We start from the raw sequence: 6,924 nt of genomic DNA, 5'->3' as shown, positions 1-6,924 counted from the left end.
ACTATGCCACCAGAGCTCCCATGCTCATGGATAGAAAAACTTAACATTGTAAAAATATCAATAATGCTCAAAACAATCTAAAGATATAATGCAATCCTCATCCACATTCCACCATCATTCTTTAAAAAGATGGGAAAAACGAATCATGAACTTTATGTAGAAAGGAAAGGGACCTCAGTTAAGCAAAACCCTATTAAAGAATAAGAACCAAGTAGGAGGCCTCACATTTCCCAATTTCAAAACCTTCTATACAGTCATGGTAGTTAAAACAGCTTGGTACAGGTACAATGACAGATTCACAGACCAATAGAATAGAATTGAGAACCCAGAAGTAAATCACCATCCATCTATGAGCACCTGATCTTTGACACAGGGCCAAAGTCCATTAATTTGAGAAGAGACAGTCTCTTTAACAAATGGTGCTGGCAAAACTGGATGTTCATTTGTCGAAAAATGAAACAAGATCCTTATCTTTCATGATATGCAAACACTAAATCTAGATGAATCAAAGACCCAAATGTCAAACATAAAACTATAAAGATCATCAAAGAAAAAATGGAGGCAAACATAGAGGCCTTAGTATATGGCATAAATATACTATCAAGCATAACTGAAAAGGCACAAGTAGCAGAAGATAAATTAGACCACTGGGACATCCTGAAAATGAAAAATGTATGTACATCAAAAGCTTTCTACCAAAGAATAAAAGAGAATCTCTAGATCGGGGAAAAAAAATTTGGCAACAACCTAGAGGACAATCTCTAAAATTTATAGAAAATGTCACTAACTCAACAACAAAGAGACAATTCAATTAAACAATAGAGGACATGAACTGAAACTTCATCAAAGAAGACATCCAGGAAGCCAACAAACACATGAAGAAATGTTCACAATCATTAGCATTGTTGTTGCTGTTGAGTCAGCTCTGACTCATACTGACCCTGTGCACAGCAGAATGAAACATGGCCCAGTCTTGTGCCAGCCTCACAATCCTTGCTCTACCTCAGCCCATCGTTACAGCCACTGGGTCAATCCATCTTGTTGAGGACCTTCTTGTGTTGACCCTCCACTTTACCAAGTATGACATCCTTCTCCAGGGAATGGGCCCTTTTGACAACATGACCAAAGTAGATGAGACAAAGTCTGGCCAGTCTCACTTCCAAGGAGGATTCCGGCTGCACTTCTTCCAGGACAGGTTTGTTTGTTCTTCTGGCAGTCCATGGTACTTTCAGTATTCTTTGCCAACACCACGACTCAAAAACATCAACTCTTTAGTCTTCCTTATTCATTGTCCCGCTGTCACATGCATATGAGGCAATTGAAAATACCATAGCTTGGGTTAGGTGCACCTTAGTCTTCAAAGAGACATCTTTGCTTTTCATCACTTGAAAGAGGTCTTTTGCAGCAGATCTGCCCCCTGCAATACAGCATCTGATTACTTGACTGCTGCTTCCATCAATGTTGAATGTGGAGCCAAGTAACATGAAATCCTTGACAACTTCAATCTTTTCTCCGTTTATTGTGAGGCTGCTTATTGGTCTAGTTGTGAGGATTTTTGTTTTCTTTATGCTGAGGTGTAACCCATACTGCAGAGTATAGACTTCAATCTCCACTAGTAAGTGCTTCAAGTCATCCTCACTTTCAGCAAGTAAGGTTGTGTCTGCATATTGCAGGTTGTTAATGAGTCTGCCTCCAATCCTGATGCCACACTCTTCTTCACAGAGTCCAGATTCTCAGATTATTAGCTCAGTGTTTGGCTTACCTTGTGTCACTCTAACAGAAAACACCACAAATGGGTGGCTTGAACAAACAGGGATTTATTTTCTTACAGTTTTGCCGAGTAGAAATCTGAGTTCAAAGTGCCAAGCTCCAGGCGCTGGGTGAAAGCCCCTCAACTTTGGCTTCAGCTCTGCCTCCTGCTATTGGCCCACTGAAGCTGGAGGCTTTTCTTCACTCAGGCAGCTGCCGGATGTGGAGGCTGACAAACCCAAGGTTGACAAGTAAAAAGGCACAGTACTAATATTACCAAACAACACAGCAGGTGACTAATTCAAATCCAGACAGAGTCCCAAGATCAGCAAAGCATGGCAGGGTGCTGAACAAAGACTAGGCTACACACAGGTTCCAAGCATATCAAAAAGCTACAACCTTTCTCATAGCTTCTCCTTATATACTGGGAGCAGACCACATCCCTAAGGCAGCTGTTGAACTGGTCACAGTCAATTCCACCATAGAGTTGATTACCATTCTCACCATAGGGAATAACTACATCCAGCTGCCCATGCACTCAAAACTAGGCCCAGCCAAATTGACACAAAACCATAGCTACCACACTCAGTGTACGGATTGGATAAGTGTGGTGAAAGGATACAACCCTGACACACTTCCTTTCTGATTTTAAACCATGCAGTTCTGTTCAAACAGCCTCCTGGTTTATGTAAGTTTCCCCATGAGCACAATTAACAATAATCAATGAGTGGATACATAGATGTGAAAGCTGAACAGGTATGGGAAGATGAGAGGAACTACAGACACAAATATACATAGGTTTGACAGAGGATATTTCTATACACATATTTGTATGTGCTGCAAATATATCCCTTAATATAGTAGGGCATATGGGGGCAAAGTTATGAAAACTTCTTGGCCATAACCAAACACCTTGAGGGAATGAGTTACTGAGCTTGAGGCTCACGACCATAGTCTCAGGGACATCAAGATCAATTGACACAGCATATTCCACAAAGAAAATCCTGCCACATCCCATTTTGTAAGTAGCGACTGGGTCTTAACAGCTTGTGAGCAGCCATTTAAGGTGCAACTATAAGTCTCTCCCTGTCTGGAGCAAACAAACGTGAAGAAAATCAAAGAGGCATGGAAACACTTAGCCAAATGACTAATGGACTACACTGACCTCAGCCTCCATGACCTTGAGACCAGAAGAACTAGATGGTGCCTCACTACCACTGCCAACCATCCTGAAAAGGGTCACAATAGAAGATTTTGGACAGAGGGGAGAAAAATGTGGAACAAAATCAATATTACAAAATGACCAGGATTATTGGTCTGAAAGAGACTCATAGAATCCCTAAGATTGTGGCCCTTGGTCACCCCTTGAGCCTGGAACTGAACACTTCCATGGCTCACCTTGCATAAAAACACTAGACAGACTTATAAGGTGAACAATACCAACAGGGAGGTAGGTACACAGTGTTAAGAACAATCAGCTGTATGAGATCAAAAGAGTAGCATTTGCTCAGAGACAACATTCAGAAGGTAAGAAAGAATAAGAAGGACAAATGGACATGGTAAACACAGGGATCCAGTGGGATATGTGCTATTACCTTGTGGGTATTGAAATCAATGTCATGAAACAAAATCTGTAAGAATTATTGAATGGAAAACTAAGCTAAGCTGCTCTGGAAACTTTCACCCAAATCACAATAAAAAGTCAAAAAGAAGAAGAAGAAGGAGAAGGAGAAGGGGAAGGGGAAGGGGAAGGGGAAGAGGAAAAAAGTGAATTACTAAGGTCTTCTGAAATGCTACCACTCCATATTCCCCAAACCCTATTGTTACTTAACATAGAGATATTAGTGTAGTAGTGTCATGGTTTTAACTTAATTTCCTTTATTATTAATAATGTTGAGAATCTTTTCATTTATTTTTTGTGATGAAGGGTCTGGTCAAATGTTTCTCCCATTTTTCAAGGCATTTATTTCTTTTCTTATTAAGACTAATAGTTCTTTACATATTCTAGATATTTTATCAGATATGTGATATAAAATATTTTCCCCAGTTGGTGAGTTATCTTTATTTTCCTAACAGTATCCTCTAAAGAAGAAAGCAGCACTAGGATTGGAGGAAGACTCATTAACACCCTGAGTATGCAGATGACCCAACCTACTGAAAGCAAGGAAAATTGAAGCATTTACTGGTGAAGATCAAAAACTACAGCCTTCAGCATGGATTACATCTCAGCATAAAGAAAATAAAAATCCTAACAATGACACCACTAAGCAACATCACGATAAATGAAGAAAAAATTGAAGTTGTCAAGGATTTCATTTTATTTGGATCCACAATCAATGCCCATCTAAGCAGTACTTAAGAAATCAAATAACCTATTACATTGGTCAAATCTGCTGCAAATGTCCTCTTAAAAGTGTTGAAAAGCAAAGATGTCCCTTTGAGAACTAAGGTGCATCTAGTCCAAGCCAGGGTATTAGCAACTGCCTCATATGCATGTGAAAGCTGAACAATAAATAAGGAAGACTACAGAAGAATCGATGACTTCGAATTATGTCGGAGAAGGATAGTGGAAATCCCATAGATTGCCAGAAGAAGGAAAAAAAAAAAAATTGTCCTGGAAGAAGTACAACCAAAATGCTCCTTAGAAGCAAGGATGTGACACTTTGTCTTGGGTACTTTGGACATTTTATCAGTCCCTGGAGAAGGACATCATGCTTGGTAAAGTAGACAGTCAGTAAAAGTGAAGAAGCCCTTCAGTGAGATGAACTGACACAGTGGCTACAAGAATGGGTTCAAACACAGCAATGATTGTGACTAAGGCACTGGGCTGGGCAGTGTTTCTTCCTATTGTACACAGGATTGCTATGAGTCAGAACCAATTTAATGACACCTAACAACACAGTAATATCTTCTGAAGAAAATTTGTCACTTTTGATGAAATCCAAATTTATTTTTTTATATTATAAATGTATTTTTGGAGTCATCTATAGGAAATCTTTCACTAACCCCAAATCATAAATACTTTCTCTAATATTTTCTTCCAGAAATTTTATAGTTTGGGGCTTTTGGTCTCTGATTTGCATAGATCTATCTTTTATATCATGCAAGATATGAATTAAAGTTCTCACCTTTGCCTGTGAATGTCCTGTAGTTCCATCACCATTTGTTGTCAAGACAATCTTTTCTTTTTTGCATTGCCTTGTGCTTCCCCCCCCCACACCAAAAAAATCAAAAGATTAAATATGCCTGGATTTAATTCTGGGTTCCCTTCAGTTCCATTGCCATACCTGTTTACCTAACCAAACTATCTTGATTACTCTGGTTTTAGAATAACTCTTGAAATCCAAGAATCTAAGTCCTTGGACTTTACTCTTTCTTGTCAAAGTTAATTGAACAATTTTCTGCCCTTTATGTTTCCATATGAATTTTAAAATCAGATTCTTTGAAATTAAAAAAAAAAAAAAAATCAAGATTATGTCTTTTAGCACATTTAAAAGTGCATGCATTAGTTTAAGTCTAGAAAACTATCCATTTGCAATATGACAATCTCCCTTTTCTGTGGATGACTTTTTAGTTGCTTTAGAAGGACATTTTTTTCTCCCGAAGCAAAGTTAAGTTGCAGCAATAATCAACTCCGCAATCAGCGTGGCTTACAACAGTGAAGTCTTCTTTGCACAGACTACGCTCCCATCCCAGCTTGGCTATAGCTCCACTCAACATCATCTTCATTTTCAGACCTGGGCTGAAGGAGCAAGCCCCTATCTGGACAGTACAAATCTTATGACGGTGGATAAAGGGAGAAGTTGCAACCACTCAGTGGTTCTTAGAGCTTTTGCTGAGAAGTGGCACATGTCACATCCACTCACATCTCATTGGCAAGAGTCACTGCCAGGGCCAAGCTTGGTGTCAATGAAATAGAAACAGTTCCCTCAGACAAAGCATCATAGGAATAGGCTATAATGATTTTTAACAGAATAAAATCTATCACAGACATTAATCGAAGAATTCTTTCAACAACCATTTTCAGGATGGTGTGTCAATTTGAAAGTGGAGGATTAACATAATGTGCAATGAGCACACTTTGTACTGTTGTTCTATGCCTCTATCCCTCACCTAAGGAGCCCTGGTGGTACAGTGGTTAGCTGGGCTGCTAACTGAAAGGTCAAACCCACAAGCTATTCCATGGGCGAAAGATGAGGCAGTCTACTTCCATAAAGCTTACAGCTTTGAAAACCCTGTAGGGCATTTCTACTCCATGCTATAGGGTCTCTATGAGTCAGAATTGACTCAGTGGCAGTGGGTTTGGTTGGGCATCCTTCAAGTCAACATCACTCCTTTTAATTTCAGTGAAGAAAATTGAGGCTGCTTCAACTTCACAGCCTAGTGCTACAGTACGCATGTCAAGAGCTGAGCGGCAGTATTAAGTATTATTCCCTATATAATTGTCTTGTTCCCTTTTTTCTTTTCTGCTGTGACTAAATATTTGTGCAGTGATATGTACCAAAAATTTACAAACATATGTAATTTAGTAAACAACCAATTCTCCCCAGATAGGCTTAAATCTAAGTGAGGCTGGAGAAGTTGATTGTCTGGAATCCAATAGGATAATTATCATAAAAGCCATCAGTAATTGAGTTCTCAGTGTGTGCCAGGCATGATTCTAAAAGGCTTATCTGCATTTTCTCATTTAATGCTTCTGAGGATGCCATTAAGTAGATACTATTGTTATAATGTGAATAACAATGAGAAAATTGGTGTATAGAGAGGTTAAATAACTAGTACTCAGAAACATTTGAGTCATGATTCAAATTCAGGCCTGTGTGATACCAGAGTCAACGTCTATAATGCGATGTTATAACGCAAGAGGATGACTTTCAAACAATTCCGAAGCTCTTAATTGGCAATCCCTGGGATTTGAAAATGGAAAACAAAACAAAGGTATAATATGAACATCAAAAGAATACAGATAGTATCCCATACATGACAGAACAGGCTGTATACTGCAGACTAATTTGGGGAAAATAACACTGTGGGTGTTCAGGTAATCTGAAATACTGCATATTTCTAAGTAATATAGAGGCATTACTTTGAATTTAGATAGAAACTGGAATTTTTCCAAATGATAGAGTGTGATTAGGATTCTCTGGTTGACACAAACTCCTTCTACAAATATTC

This window comes from Orycteropus afer, unplaced genomic scaffold (genome assembly GCF_000298275.1).
Source record: "Orycteropus afer afer isolate SDZICR_OR568_19922 unplaced genomic scaffold, OryAfe1.0 scaffold00106, whole genome shotgun sequence".
In the NCBI taxonomy this organism is placed as follows: domain Eukaryota; kingdom Metazoa; phylum Chordata; class Mammalia; order Tubulidentata; family Orycteropodidae; genus Orycteropus; species Orycteropus afer.
The sequence above is the reverse complement of the archived record's forward strand: the minus strand, read 5'-3'. Positions refer to the sequence as shown.